Source organism: Nilaparvata lugens, chromosome 6, assembly GCF_014356525.2.
Source record: "Nilaparvata lugens isolate BPH chromosome 6, ASM1435652v1, whole genome shotgun sequence".
In the NCBI taxonomy this organism is placed as follows: Eukaryota; Metazoa; Arthropoda; class Insecta; order Hemiptera; family Delphacidae; genus Nilaparvata; species Nilaparvata lugens.
The window spans coordinates 51,124,053-51,141,355 of NC_052509.1; the positions used below are offsets into that span (position 1 = coordinate 51,124,053).

At 34.8% G+C, this 17,303-nt stretch overlaps 1 protein-coding gene across 1 annotated transcript in view; it reads left to right on the forward strand.

Moving 5' to 3' along the window:
• Positions 1-455: 455 nt before the first annotated feature.
• The window catches only part of LOC111048409 (alpha-1,3-mannosyl-glycoprotein 4-beta-N-acetylglucosaminyltransferase B), a 248,108-nt gene continuing 231,260 nt past the window's right edge, over positions 456-17,303 (forward strand). Inside the window, exon 1 of the mRNA XM_039431140.1 lies at positions 456-688. The gene's annotated coding sequence lies outside the window, so the exon portion shown is untranslated. The remainder of the gene's footprint in view (positions 689-17,303) is intronic.

A 17,303-nucleotide genomic window follows, 5' to 3' on the forward strand; every position in this document is an offset into this window, starting at 1 on the left:
TACAAATTATTGAAAAATTTCAGAAATGTAGGCTACAGAAAAAATTCAAAGTATTCAATAATAAATCATAGAGAAAATATAGCATAATGATCATATACCTATACCATGGTCATTTTCAGGACCTTTTCATTTTAATTTTTGAACTATTTTATAAAATTTCTCTAATTCCCTGTAGGTCTATACAATTCTACTTCAATTCAAATAGAATTGAAATAACTATCCTCTTATGCTATCAATTCTCTATGATAATATCAAGTCAAATGAAGTCACCTGAAATGAAATGACCCCACTGTCATCACAATGACCTGATGAACGCGGCACTGTTTTTGAAGGCTTTGAACTTGCATTGCCTGCTTTCTCGCGGACGACCTTCGAACCTGAACGTCTTTCGGCCAGCTTCGTGCATACTCGTGTAAACTCGGCCTGCATGTGGCGAGCCCGATGTCTAGACGCAATGTCGATGATGCTCCTGTTTCAGTTCCTACTCAACATTTGACTCTCGTGTTTGGGCGTTCATTATTTTGACATTCCGCGTTACAATTTCGTGTTGCCGAATTTAAATTCTGCATTGTTTCTGATTGCATTGAGTGTCAACGTCAAATTCGTAACATGTGAGTGCTTGAGAGTGTCAGATGTCGCCTGTTGTCTCAGTGTGATGGTCACTTACAAAGGATTAAAACCGCATAAGGTCAGTGTTGATTCATACACAATCACCCACTTATTGGAATAATGTCATTGAAAATCAAGTATAACTTTGTAATTGTTATGTTATTTGAAAGATTCAAAGTGTGACATAAACGTCAATAATAAAACAACGATTGTAATACTACTTCGCATTGAATTTTTGGAAGGTTATGTTTTTGAAAACATGACATGAAAAACTTGGAAGTATTGCAATACAAAAATGTAAACTCCGACTTATCTTTTAAAAGAAATATCATATTTATTTGCAAGAATGATATTCACTCTCATAATCATGATAATAATTACATGCTTGTTTGTTATGTAACACTGACTAATCGATTCGATGAGTTAGGTTATGTTTGTGTTTGACACGCACGATGTTGCTTTTCAGCCGGCAGCTTGCTATTGATTGGAATGCATCAAGTGATTTGTTCTATTTGTTTGTTTTCTGTTGGGAATTAATTTATAACGCGTCTCACTTCTCTAATTTTGATATACTTAACCAGAAGAAGTAGTAGGTAGGCTATAGATCAATTTAAAGATAGTTGTGTTTCATGATTATTTTTATGTTAAAAAAAAAAACAGCATAGAGCGAATTTAAAACTTGCTTGTACAGATTCACAAGTAATCTACAAAATTAGAAAAATATCCAATATCTGAATTAGGATTATAATAGGAATTTCCTCTATACTCCGATATCACTATCAACTCTTAAGATAGGATTAATCAGACTTTAGAATTATTCATAATCAATCAGCTAACAAGTCGATTATCCATTGCATGCATTACACAGATGTCTGGAGAAGCCGGTGAACAGGTGACACCAGATACTTGTGGATGAGAAAACTGCGTGAGGTCTACTGTTCACAGAACTACTAGTTAATTATAATTTTAATATTTCAGTTATTCAGATATTAGCCTGCTATTTCGCTAATTTCGTAGATTATTTGTAAATCAATGCAAGCAAGTTTTAAATTCGCTCTATGCTGTTTTTTTATTGATCTTGGAATTAAATGGATCTTCGAACTAAATATTTCCTTTAACTTAATATATTTTTTATTAATTCAGTGATTTTCCTCCTCCCACCAACGCCAATGGCGCAACCCCCTTAAATATCACAAATTTAGTACTATAGTGAGGTCCACGTGTAATGACAGTGGAGGGGGATAGGAGAAAAACGTTGCGGATCTTCTGTCTTGTCAATGCCTTCTATAGACGGTAGCTGATACAGGTTTATTGATGTAATATTAACGGTTAGTTCTCATTTAAAATAATCAATTATATTTTATGAAGCAAGAAATTATATTTTTCAATAATTTCGTAATGAATTTTCATAATTAATATGAAGTATTTTGTTAATCAATTATCAATTCTACATTGTTAAAAGACGATCTGACAACAGAGCAAAACGAGAAAGAGAAGGATAGCAATACAATTGCTAATAAATCACAGTCATTACAACGTGGACCTCACTATAGACACCCCACAAATAAGGTACCCTCGCAAAACACAGCTGTTTTGAACCCTCCCTCCCGCCGAATAATTGAAAAAAAAACAATTTGTGTCCTCGCTCCTCTCCTCTTGGAACCACTGATTCAATTCATTTCTCCAAGACAAAAATATTTCCAGAGAATTTCTATTGACCATCTTACAATATTCTATTTCTTTATTCTCAGAGCCATACACTTTTTTCAAGCCATCATACAATATTTTCAACATCATCGTTGTTAGATATAAAATAATCAACTTTCAGCTTCATAGAACAACATTGTTATCGCAATAGCAATCTATTTGAGTCATTTCCATCTCGCCACATTTACAATCCACAACTTCAACTAATGTCAAACTACCCATCAATCTATATACCGCAGACTTAGCTTGGCTACTGATTAAGTTTTGGCCATTCTCGGTTTCATCACCATCCAAAATCACAGAGAAGGAAATGAGTATCCTTTCTACTTTGTGAAGACTCCCAACTTGCATTATAGAAATTGAGGGCTTGAAGGAGTTCAAAAGAACACTTTTCATCACATCTTTGAGTGATGCGTTTTTGCTTCATGTATGTTATGTGCAATTTGTTGTGTTATATTGTCTCTTGTATTTCTGTATTATATGGGGTATATTAGTAGTGGTAGATAACAAACATTGACGTGTCATATACTGCAGAAGCGCTGCTTCCTTGTTGCAATTCCGTATGACGAATAAGAGAGAAAGAAAGAAAGAAAGAAAACCATAGACGAATAATTTAGTTGTAGGTATTAGAAAGAAAGAAAGAAAACTATAGACGAAAAATTTAGCTGTAGGTATTTTTTATCTATGCTAAAACGTAACGCAACTTGCCTTTTCGTCCGGAAAATTTATTCATCTATATCGATATAGACCTATTCACGGTTTCTATTTATTAATATTATTTTTATCTTATTATATTTTGGTTCTTTGTGCTGTGAAAAATCTATATATTCATCAATATAGAATAAGTCAGTTCGATATGATTTGTGGTTTTAAATAGTTCCTATTTTGACTATTAAATTGAGTGACGTACGACAAATTGTCGTATGTAACACAACAGAGTATTCCCTTATGGCTTCTTTAGGATTCGTGCATTTATGAATAAGATCTTTGTATTTCATAATTCATACTGTCATCTTTCAAAGCGTTAATGTGATTATTATAATTCGTAAAAAATCTCAGTATCAAATCCGTGATAATAATTCCCTTGGGATTAAAGGATTATAAGAAATCTGTGGTGGCATCACTATCTTATAACTTTCTACCAGCTGTCCAAAATAAACGGATGTCTTCAAAGCTTCTTCAGTTATAAAAAGATAGGTGGATTTTAAAATTAACTTTTTGCTTCTTTGCGTCATTCAGTACAAAATAAACGTCTGGCTTTCTTTATGAAGCTTTGAAAGTATGTTTAGTTTGTTCAGAAGGATTAATGGAGGTCGTCTATTTAAAGAAAATATATAATCAAGAAATAGTTCGCAGGACACAAACAATAATCCTAATCTTTATTTTTGCAAATGAGTTCAGAAACGCATAATATTCTTATATAATATTTTTGTATGGAAATGGAAAATGATTGAAACGGCATACGGCAATCGAGATTGACATTTTGTCAAGTGTTTCACCATAAGAATAATTTCAATAAAGTTCGACAAATAAATGAATGATTAGTCCTTTAAAATTTAACTCAAATAGACTCAATCAGTGCAAGATCTGGATAGGAATAGGATAGACTACAATAATACCGAAAATTCTCCTTTTCTCAATATATTTTCTCTCCTCTTATCCATTCTCTATTATCCTCTAATCCATGAAGGATTTTTTCAATTGCGAGTATTTTTTTTCGAAAATTGTTTCCGTTTTTATTGCGATAGTCCTTATGTCATGACTATGCACATCCTAATTGTCCTGTATGTTATTGGTAGATTCTTTTGTTCGCGGTCCGCTAAATTTGTTTCACAACGGAAACGAGCTGTGTTCTGTCTAATCTAACCGAATTTCCCTTGAAAAGCTTTCCCATTGTTTAGTCTACAAATTCCATGCCTGTCTCTCATACAGTTGAAGGTTGAGTGCTTCACTAAACAATGTGTCCTTATTCAAATTCATTATTCGAATCACAAAAATTGTTTATCATGTCAATCAGTACTGGAAGGTATTATTTGTGCAGTAAAGATGTGGTGAATCCGTGAATCTATAACTGATGTGATACTTCAGACTAGTTTGATGTTCAAACTTTAATCGGTTCCTCTGGAAAAAGCTAATGAATTCATTGTTGACCGAGCGAAGTGAGGTCTAAGATTCAAGTTGACGGTTTGGAATTTATCTTAATGTTTATATGTTGCTCTTTTACGGCGAAACGCGGTAATAGATTTTCATGAAATTTAACAGGTATGTTCCTTTTTAGATTGCGCGTCAACGCATATACAAGGTTTTTGGAAATTTTGCATCTCAAGGATAATATAAAAGGAAAAAGGAGCCTCCTTCATACGCCAATATTAGAGTAAACATCAGACTATAGAATTATTCATCATAAATCAGCTGACAAGTGATTACACAGATGTGTGGAGAATCCAGTCTATTACTGTATTTGTATAAGGTCTATAGTTACAATCAAAGACCTTAAAGAGGTATGCATCTTTAAGCTGGGATTACATCAAAGTTATATTAACAAAATGTTAATAACTTAATCCTTATAGATTCATTTAGATTGAACGGAAGTTGACAAACACTCATCTTCATCATGTTGTGTATTATAAGTTATGTTCAATCTAATATAAGGAATTATATCATATGGAATACATATTCAAACGGGAACTGAGTTTGTTAAAATTTAAAAAAATCTGGTGTGGCGCACCTACACAACTTTCCTTGCCGTTATGAGAATTGATCACCTGACGCTAGTGTACACGCGCATCTCAAGTCTACTACTCAAAGATTTGAGCCAGCTGGTGACAGGGTAATAACGCTGAAGACACACGAGGTAGCAGAGAGATAGCACACTCTTCATAGTGAATCATTTAATAGAATCAACAGTTTGCAATTGGATAATCACATTTTCTCGAATTTCGAGCTTTTTTTCAATTTTAAGTGAAAATGTTACTGAACATTAATTGTAGATATTCTCATGCTCAATCCATTCCACTCTAAATTTTTTGTTTAAATTGTATCTGAAGCCTGATAATTGAGAATCTAAAATCAAACTTTGCATAGATGGGGCGGAGCTCCAGAAATTTTTACAGATTTACATAGATGGGACTTGTGGCAGTTGATAGAGATTATCGATGACTATTTCAGGTTTAACTTTAATCAAAATCGTTGGAGCCATTTTCGTGAAAATCGCGAAAAGCCCTGTTTTTGACAACATTTTCGCCATTTTAGCCGCCATCTTGAATCGCATTTGATCGAAATTGTTCTTGTCGGATCCTTATATTGTAAGGGCCTTACGTTTCCATATTTCAAGTCATTTCGTTAATTGGGTGATGATATATCGTGTACACAGACGCACATACACTCATACACACACACACACACACACACACACACACACACACACACACACACACACATACACACATACATACATACATACATACATACATACAGACCAATACCCAAAAACCACTTTTTTGGACTCGGGGGACCTTGAAACGTATAGAAATTTAGAAATTGGGGTACCTTAATTTTTTTCGTAAAGCAATACTTTCCTTACCTACGGTAATAGGGCAAGGAAAGTAACAAGTGACATCATGTACTTATGGATGAGAATATGCGTGAGGTCTACTGTTCACAGAACTACTAGTTTACATAGCCACTAAAATTATTTTATCATGTCCATCAGTACTAGACAATGTAATGGAAGGTATTATTATTGTGTAGTAAAGATGTGGTGAACCTATATAATCGATGTGATAATCCAGACTAGTTTGATGTTAAAGCTTTAATTAGTGCCACTGGCTAATTAGTTCATTGTTCACAAAGTCAGTGGTAATTGACTCGTTGATTACAACCATCAAGCAATGTCAATACCAAATTCTTGCATCGTCTGTTCTGGAGAAGTTCTGATGAAAATTGCGTACTTGTAAAAAACCAGGAAAATTCATAGAAGATCTGACAGTGATTTCTTCGCTATTGTTAACCCATGGAATTGTACAATATACAATCAAGGGCTTCAATACCTCCATCATACACGATTCCCCTTTAGACTGCAATGGAGCTTCATAATATATGGAATATTTTCATAATTAGATGAGCGGTTTACTCATCAAAACAGATTGTCCGTTATGGGCACTATAATGTAGGTTTTAGACACTTATGAACTCACATCTCAACAGGCTCAGAAAACTGTCTTAGGCCCGCCGCAAAGTAGATCCACGGAAAGCAACCCACGCCGTGGGATGTTTTGTAAGCCATTCCTATAAAATTATTCATAATCAATCGGCTGTCAAGTGGATTATTCATTGCATGTATTAAACTGATGTCTGGAGAAGCCTAGCAATGGTTCACAAAACATCCCACGGCGTGGGTTGCTTTCCGTGGATTAGCGTGGATCTACTTTGCGGCGGGCCTTAGTCACAAAATCAGTACCGAAAAAATTAGTCAAAATTAGTTAGTGGCGAGCCTAATTAAAAAAAAAAATCCTTACATCTTAGCATGTTATCACCAAATAAATTGTTTTTTATTTTGAAATCCTAAAAAAACATTTACTCTTTTTAATCTTTGCTCTACAATCTATTTTTGAAGTAGTTATATACGACTGTTTTAAAATTCTGTCAACTTTGACTCTGAGGAATTACATCCCACGTGTTTTGTAGATTTATGTAACAATTCACTCTCATTTCCATTGCAGCCTTATAAAAAATTCCATCAACAGCAGTTGGTCGGCATTGTTTGAATAGTGTATTTTTCGAGTCAGGAGGGAGATACGTTACCAACATGCAAATGTCACATCAGAATGCGTACGAATGCGTTTGTTTTCTTAGCGAATCAAAGAGGGTGGCACAGTAGGAAGGTGGGGGGGAAAGGAAAGGTTGATGAGAAAGATGAGGAATGGAAGAATGAGTTCGAGGGATAAATGTAGGCGCTGCCGGAACAATTTAAAAAGTAATTTCGCAGCACCCTTCCAGCGTAAACATACTTTGATGGTGCTCGGTGCTGGGGTGTTGCACTGCTACTGTTTTCAAACTACATTGAAATTATGCAGGATTAAGACGGCAGTTGGGAGTGAGCTTCAAGTTGCTTTCTCCTTGTAACAAGTGAGGGGAATTTATTCAGTATTATCAGACAGAAGCAACATCTGTGATGTCGATAATGGAGATGGAAATGGCTGCTGCTGCTCAAGATATCCTCCTCAACTTTGACGGCACGTGTATTGTTCTTTCCTTCATTTTGAACAATTTTTCTGTATTTCTGTTCCTGTATGGCCTACAGTATTTATATATCACGATTTCATAAACAAATATAAACTATCAAGCTATCTTCCATTTATTTGAATATTAGCTATCCCAATTTTGGACCCAGACTACAGTTGTTCATTCGCTTGTAGGAATATCAATTTTCACTTTTTGTGTAATTGAGTTGAGTTGACAATTTCTTTGTATTATTATTCAATTGAATATCTATTTATATAGAATAGAAAAAATTAAGAGACGAGATTTTGTTAATATCCCACTTTATTTCAATAAAAATTATTATTTTACAGGAGCATGCATCAATTATTATGGAAAAGGTCCACAATATCAATATTCACCCTACAAACTTTATCAAGAATATAGATATATTCATGATACTCGGAAAAACTATCACAATCAATAACATAATAATAAGAAGATGACACTTGAGGACTATCTATTGATATACAGTAATGAAGATTCATTTCCTGCGAAGTCAGTCTCTGTAGGCTCTTCCCCTATAGGAGGAAAGATAAGGAAGTTGACCACTTTTTACTGGGAATGAGTCATATTCAAGTGGAACAAATTACAAAAGTATCATAAATTTGTTTTAGAATAAAAAATCTTGGAATTTGTTGTAGAATAAAATATTTTGGAATTTGTTGTAGAATAAAATATTTTGAAATAGGCGTCAATCTTCTGCGTCTACTGTACAGGGGGAGATCAAATAGAGAACTAGTATCAAAAACTCTTCGGGATTATAATTAGTCTATACACTGCGGAAAATAGCACAATCTTTAGCCAGTGTAAAACTATTCCCAACTATTTGTATCGTCACGGAATAAACAATCTATAGGAATTTACTCTGCTATCGTCAACAAATTTCAATTTATTTGTATCTATCGTCAACTGAGATGTCATTTTAATGACACATTTATTTTCAAAATAATTGGCAAAAACTGTTTATCTCCTCTTCTATCCTAATTTCAGTCATATTGGGGACAGAATTATAGGCTCCAACAAAATCATGTCTATCTGAAATAAAAAATAATTTCCTATTTGTATCTATTGTGAATAGAGATAAGTATCAATGACACATTTTCAAATTTGATTGATGGCTAAAGCGATAAGTCTTCCCTTTCATCCCAATTTATGTCATACTGGGGACAGAATTATAGTCTCTAATAGAACAATGTCTATCTGAGGTAAAAAATGTCCTATTTGTATCTTCTGTGAACAGAGATAAGTATCAATGACACATTTTCAAATTTGATGTCTAAAACGACAAATCCTCCCTTTTATCCCAATTTCAGTCATACTGGGGACAGAATTACAGTTCCCAACAAAATCATGTCTAAGGTAAAAAAATATTTCGTCCTAATTTGAATAGTGAGTTCTCTTGAATCCTGAAGCAACTGATCAACTTCAAACTGATCTGAATCTTTCAAATCCACTTTGGCGTGACAAGAGTTCAATACGAATTAAATAGCATTTTGCAAAGCCTGATCTGGATTTGGGCTGACATTGTGAGAACGGTGGACACAGTTTGATAACGAACTGTAAGCACATTCGGAGATCTGCCTTGTTGCATGTCGCAGGCCATAACATCGTAAACGGTTTTCACGTAAAAAAGAACCTTGAGTCAACAGCAGCATGTACTGGAGACGTAATTATTTTATATCACGCAATCCGTCAACCTGAATCAGTACATAGTCAGCCATGCATTATCTGATGTCTCTAAATTATATTTACTCAAGTTGATTACTGATGGTGCATCTTATCTATCAAGAGACTTTTGCAAACAGATTGAATTATTGTGGAGGCCATAAACTGGACCACTGACAAATGATGGGCCATCACGAAAATGAGATGCTATAGTGTGGTCCACATTATAATGACAGTATTTGATCAACATCGGTGTTGGTATCCTTTATCATCCAACAAAGTATATAACGCTATCCTTTTCTAGCTCTGCAAAGTTGCCAAATTATTTTTTAAGCATGTAGAAATATAATTAATTAACGTAATATCCAATCTCAGTTATGAAAATGTATTAATTAAACATTGAAATAGTTATTTGTGCAACTAGTGCGCAAAGTGACAGTTTGCTGCACCGAAAGAAACGTTTACACCCGAGCCATAGGCGAGGGTGGAATGGTTTCTTGAGTGCAGCAAACGAACTTTGTGCACGTATTTCACATTAAATTTTTCCTACAGTTACCATTGAATATGAAAAGTGTGTAATTATGGGTAAAATTCCCTGAAATCCATCAAATTTTTTTCTGTGTAATTCTATTATTAATAAAAACCTTAATTTATTTAAAATTGAATAATAATAATTGAATTATAATGATTAGTAATTCAATTGAAAATTTATGTGACTGCTTGAAGGGGGTTTATGTTATGTATGCATTGAAATGACTATAATGAAGGCACATAATGGCAAGGCAACGCTGTTCTCCACTGCCATTCATTATAACGTGGGCCTCACTATGAGTATTACCAACTTAATTTTGATTTTTCTGCACTGGTGCTCCATATAACGTACTAACTATTTTGCGTTGTCATGCTGCAAATCTGGAGTACGCAAAGTACTCACTTTGCGCACTAGTGCGGAAAAGTTATTCTTTGCGGCCTGCAATCAGTGCACAAATGGTCACTTTTCAAGGTATCTAGGAAAAAAATATTTTCATGACGAATAAAATATAATAGATTACTTTAAACTAGAATAAACAGTTAATATTATATCAGATATATCGGTATCAGCTATCCTCTATAGAAGGCAGTGGCAAGGCAGAGAATTGACAACGCTGCTCCCTTATCTTTCTCCACTGCCATTATAACGTGAACCTCACTCTAAGGAGTGCAGTGTTCATAAAATCCATATAGCCTACCTTTGAGCATAGAAGAACTATTTATGACTAGGCCTATTTATAGAAGAACTACCAAGTAAGAACTATAGAACTATCTAAACTACGAACTACCTTACAATAACTATCTTTGTCTATGCTATGAGATTCAAACTATCAAAAATCTGAATATTCTTCGATTAAGGCAGGGAAATTACATTTACGTGTAACTTCCAAGCATAGAATTCCCTTGTCACATGTTAAACATGACAGAGTAAGGAAAATAGGAACTGCGAACTTACCTGAATCCTCTCCAGGATATGCCTGTCATGTTGAACAAGCCATTCATATTCCATCTCCACCCAAAAAGAGAAGAACATCACATAGGAGCACTTTGTCCTTGTCAGAGAATCCACATGCACATGACTCACCTGTGCTTAGATTCCTCTCTGCCAAACCGTGATTTTCTCTGTGCTTTGCATGTTATCTCCTGAGACATATTCTCCATTGCTTGTGACATTTTATTGAAAGTTAACTCTGATGATCATGGACTAGTGATCGTGTAATATTTCTCCTTCACTTTTTCAATCATATTTTTATAATATTATGTCCATATCTCTCAGCTCAAAAGAGCAATACTTCATACTTATGAAAAAATCAAATCTTTAAAATAAAAATTTGTCGTTCTCTCTCATCACCAATCAAATTCAGATATTTTTAAGTTTCAAACTCAATGATTTGTCTCTTAAAGACCAATCTTCCATTTCAAAACGTGTCAGTCCAAAAATGGTCTGTAGCCTACTGTTCTTGCTTCCAATTAGCTTACTCTACTTTGTCAAAACTAACTTATATTCATTTATTCATTTACAATTCAAATGACACTAAAGGCCATTCCACACAGCACGTGGCGTGCGTGGCTGGACGCACGCTAGCTACTATTCAAAACATCGCTTCCCAGCTAATCAAATGAAGCAATTCACATAGCAGCCACGGCCACGCGGGCAACGCTTGCTATACTAGCCACGCGTGGCTACCGTTCGCTCTCTGAGCGATCTCAGACGTGTCCGGCCACGTTTTGGTCCGAGCATGCGCAGAACGTATACTAGACGTATATAAATGTAAAGAAAATAAAAACTCAGTACCCTTTTTTTGAAATATTTTATCACAACAAGTTTCGGACATTTATGCCATTTTCAAGTGATATCAGAAAAGAGATAAAAATATGGCATATCAACTAGACGTATACTATCGTATAGAATGCATACTATCATTGTCAGCCTCAAGGTCGCGCATTATTAAATGATGGAATTCGCCATAGGTGTTCCTTTTTTTATTGATTGGATGTACTCACTGGTCCCGTGCTGTCACCGAATACAATAAAACCAGCTCAGTATCACTACTACTGCTGCTGCTCGAGTCATCAAACCAAGGTAAGCCACAAGAAAATCCAGATTCTCACCACGGGACCGTCGGAGTTGACATCTTTCTGCATACTGACGGGAAACGTGGCCGGTATAGCATCGCAACAGTTGTGGCGGTGTGAATTGGCATGTGGCTAGCGTGGCCAGCGTGGCGTGCGTCCAGCCACGCACGCCACGTGCTGTGTGGAATGGCCTTAATGCAATAACATTATAGAAAATAAAATATAAGGTAGTCCTTGTGCTATTTTTCTTCCAAATTTATAGGTGACAAAGTCCATGATAAGGTGAGAACTTCACGTGTACAATTTTTTAGTCCAAAATAAACATGAAAACTATAAATTTTGAATTTAGATGACTTGAATTAATAAATTGATAAGTAATATTCTACTCAATTACCACTTGAAACTAATACTTTCGAGTTCTTTCAAAAAAATTGGAACCATTGAACTTGTCTCTGATTTCAACCTTTTATTCTTTTTGCATGTTTTGTTCATCTTTCTCTCAATTCTGTTGTTAATTTGAAACCCCTACTTTATGTTGTTCCTAATTTTAATCGTTCTCTCTACTTGATCTTTTCTCAAATCAGATCTTCAATTTTACTCATATCAGATATGTGAATACCAGAACCCTGTTTTGAGGTTACCATAAAATCCACAACTTTATTATCAAATCTACACAATCATATTTATCATTATATTCATCATATATATAAATCTTTATTATCATAATATATGAATACCACAATCCTATTCCAAGGTCACCATAACATCCACGAGTTTATTCTATTAAAATAGAACCATTCTGTGGTTCATAACATTCAATTACTCCTAAATAGCGTTATGGTTGCAAACAAAACTTTTTAATAATTCCATGTAATGTTCAGATTCATAAAATATAATAATGTTCACAAAATATACTCTTTCTCATCGACATTACAATTGTTATCCGAAGTAATTTTAAGTTGTAGAATAGAGAACAAAATATACGATTTCTCTTTAACATCACTGTAGTTCTCTGTAGTAATTTCAATTTGTAGGCTATAGTAGTGAACAAGGTTCCACAATAAATTCCACGCTTATTACAATTGGGAAAATTTGACTTCACAGATGGGATCTACGGTTTTAAACTTGTAGTTCTGTGAACAGTAGACCTCACGCAGTATTGTCATCCACAAGTACCTGATTGAAACTATAGACCTTATGGAAATACAGCAATAGACTGGCTTCTCCACACATCTGTGTAATCACTTGTCAGCTGATTTATGATGAATAATTCTATAGTCTGATTTTTACTCAAATATTGGCGTATGAATGAGGCTCCTTTTTCCTTTTATATTATCCTTGAAATGCAAAATTTCATAAAACCTTTTTTATACATCGACGCGCAATTTAAAAAGGAACATACCTGTCAAATTTCATGAAAATCTATTACCGCGTTTCGCCGTAAATGCTCAACATATAAACATTTAAACATTAAGAGAAATGCCAAACCGTCGACTTGAATCTTAGACCTCACTTCGTTCGGTCAAATATATATTTCCACATGTCATATCTGGTGCTTCACCATTGTGCTGTCAACTTTTTTTTAGTGAGTTCAGTAGTTTTCGTGGTGAAAGAGTTGTGATAGCTGCACTGCACGGTCTAGATAGATGGCTGCCAAATCACTACACGTCAGATGTGTGGAATATTCGGCCGGCGGCCAAATTGAGCGACTGAGTAAACAGATTCGACTGACTTCTGTCTAGACGCCAAACGTCATCGCAGGCCAGTATTGGCCAATCTCTATGATGAAACAGTCGCTAGTTTATTCCAGATGTGCCCGGATCCAGTGATGGCACACTTCCCCTACTTTTAAATTGCCGGAAAAAGCAATACAGGCTTTTTATTGTAAGATGATGTTGTGTCATTGTGCTTTTGAATACGAGGGGTTAAAGAGAGAGACAGCTGGAGAGAGATAATTGAATTGATTCCTTTATTTCTTGATTATTTCTTTATTTCTTGATATTTCTTTATTTCGCGAGAATTGAATAAATTGAATATCCCCTTTATTAAGGGTAAAGTAAGGACTGTAGGTCCTCTCTGCCACACAACCCTTTACATTCTAGAGAGAGAAAGATTAGATTCTCATAGATTACAGAGAGAGAGAGAGAGAGAAGAGAGAGAGAGAGAGAGAGAGAGAGAGAGAGAGAGATTGATTGATTGATTGATTGATTGAGTACTTTATTTATGTAGATTACAATATATACTGGCTTATACACTTATATACAATAGCTTACAATACAGCAAAATTATAGATGAATTTACATAATATAGACTAAGAAAATAATTATTGAACTGTATATGATATGAAAAAGCAGTTTGTAATATAATAACTATAGATAATAATCATATTGTTATGCATCTACATAAATTGGCGGAGCTTTGGACATATCAATGTCCATTCTTCGGAAAGAATATTAAAAATATCCTCCCCACTAACTCTCTACCAAAACGTTAATTTCGTTATTTAAACTAAGGATTTATTTATTAATGGAAATATTGTAAAAGTTTTAATCAATATGAATATTAAAGAGAAAAAAAAACAGAAAATTGATAGAGTAAAATAATTATATAGGTAGATAAGATCAAATAATTGATTAATAAAATGAAGTAGGCTGAAAGTAGATCAGGGTTATCAACTTTCAGTAATATACAGCATTATGCAGTGGATAATTGAAATAACATGAGTTTATATAATATATATATACAATTCGTTCTATAACATGGTTTAAAGGTTTGTATTTGTGGGATGGGTGGGGGATGGATGTCATGTGATCGTTCTAGGGCCGGACAGTTTCAGTCATTTGTTCCAAAAGATGTTTTTTTAAAGTTAGGATGAAGCTAGCTCGGCTCTCGATGGACCTGATAGAAACAGGAAGTGCATTCCATGCACGACAGGCACTGACTAAGAAGGATTTTGTGAAAATAGTAGTTCGATGATTGGGTATCCTTAAAGTACTTTCTCCGGTTCTAGTATGTGAAGCATCTATCCTCCTACCTTCAGAGACAAATTTGAAATCATCTTTAAAATAGTTCGGATTACCGTATATCAAGATATCTCTAACAAGCTTGACTATTCGAAAAAGCCTCTGATCGGGAAGCTTTAATGTTGAACTAGCAATGTGGGCTGGGGTGATATGATCATGGCGTTGGAGACAGTAGACGAAACGTAGACAATAATTTTGGCAACGCTGTAGTTTATCATTCAGAGTGACTTGCATATCGTTAAGAACAGAATTACAATACATTGAATGTGGGAAGATGAGAGATTGAACCAATAATAATTTAATGTTTCTGGGGAGGATATCGTGCATTTTCTTCAATGCATGCATGGCTGAGAATACCTTTTTACAAGTTTTGTTCACTTGTTCTGACCAGTCAAGAGTATTATTCATAATAATGCCTAAATTTTTAACTGAGCTACAGTAAGGAATGTCATTACCGTCTACACTAATTTTGTGAATCGATTCAAGGTCAATATTGTTTATAAGACGAGAATATCCAATTATAATGGGTTGTGTTTTGATGGGATTAAGCTTGAGGCCATTTTTCTTTGTCCATTCCACTATCGAATTGATATCCTGATTCATTATTCCAACTGTTTCATTAATTTTTGTTATGGGACAGCTTAAATAGATTTGAAGGTCGTCTGCATAAGTATGGAAACTGGAGAATTTGATAATGGAAGAAAGGTCATTAGCATACAAAGTGAAGAGGAGAGGGCCTAAAATTGAACCTTGTGGTACTCCATGCATAACGTTTTTCCAAGTTGACTTTTTGTCACCGACAGATACACATTGTTTCCTACCTAATAGATAGGATTTAAACCAAACTAACGAGTTGTGACTGAAACCAAGAATAGCCAACTTATTCAGAAGGACTGTATGATCAACAGTATCGAATGCTTTAGAAAAATCAAATAGGGTGAGGATGGTGCATTTTCTTTGGTCCATAGCTAACCTTATATCATCAGTGACACGAAGCAGAGCTGTCTCAGTTGAATGGAATTTTCTAAAGCCTGATTGAAAGTTATGAAGCTTACTATTGTTGTCTAGAAATTTTACAACTTGAGCATGAATGAGTCTTTCTAGCACTTTGGACAATGCAGGTAAAATACTGATTGGTCTAAAATCTTCAACTTTATTGGGTGATGGAACTTTATTTAGAGGGCGAACCAGAGCAAACTTCCAGTTTTCAGGGAAAATGCCTTCTTCAAGTGACTTGTTGAAAATGTATGTAATGGTTGGTAAAACAGCAAATAACATCTTCTTGATAAATTTAATAGGAATTTTGTCTACACCCGTAGCATTACTATGAATACGTTGAATTGCTCTGAAAGTGTCTTCTTCTGAGATTGGATGGAAATGAAATTGATCAGTGATTGGTAAATCTAAGTTTGTAACCTGCTCTTCAAGATCATCGATGTGATTAGCAATGACAACTTCGTCGCGTTGGTTAGAGTGTGAAACGAAATGGTCATTTATATTATTCAATGGTAAGTCAATTTGTGGATTCGATTTCTGTTTGCCAAGCCCGAATTCTTTTATTCCCTGCCAAAGTAATTTAGAGTCTTGTCTATTGTTTGTCATAAACGAATTCAAGTACCTAATCTTTGAGTTCCGTAATTCCTGTTTTACCCTATTTCTAAGGCTCCTATACTCTATCAAACTGTCCAAGTCAAATGTCTTTTTAAATTTTCTATGTGCTTTGTCTCTACGTCCCATCATCTTAAGTATGTCTTCAGTCATCCACGGTACTCGTCGTTTTCTATTAATCCTCCTTGTCACATAAGGTGCATGTTTGTCATACAAAGTCAAAGTCCAATTCTCGAAAGTCTTGACCATGTCATCAACTGAGGGTAATGCTTCAATTTGATGCCATGAAGTCTGAGCCACATCAGTCAGGAAGGCGGCTTCATCAAAGTTTTTGAAGTCTCTATAAGTGATAATTTTCTGTTCTGGCTTGGGTATCTTATGGGAAAGTACACAGTAGATCAAATCATGTCTAGAAATAGCTGGGACTGAGATTTGGCCTGCTTGAACAACCTCATTGGGATCACTAACAATGAGAAGGTCAATGAGTGTGTCTGATTCATTAGTATGATGAGTTGGATCGAGAGGTAAAATAGTCATGTTTAGGCATTGGAAAATTGTAGTCAGTTGAAAGTAGTCAAAGTTACGATTTGTCATGTTTAAGTCGGTGTTCATATCCCCCATAACTAGTATACGGTTATAACAAGGCATAAGAGAAAGCAAGGCACTTTCGAAATCTGTGAAATGACCTATTTTTGGTGGGCGATAACAGATACCAACGAGTAATTTATCAGTACTAGATAAGGATAATTCAAGTAGCATAAACTCTGGTCTGGAACAATACTCTTGTTTAGATGTGATTAAAACTTTTGTTTTGATACCTTCT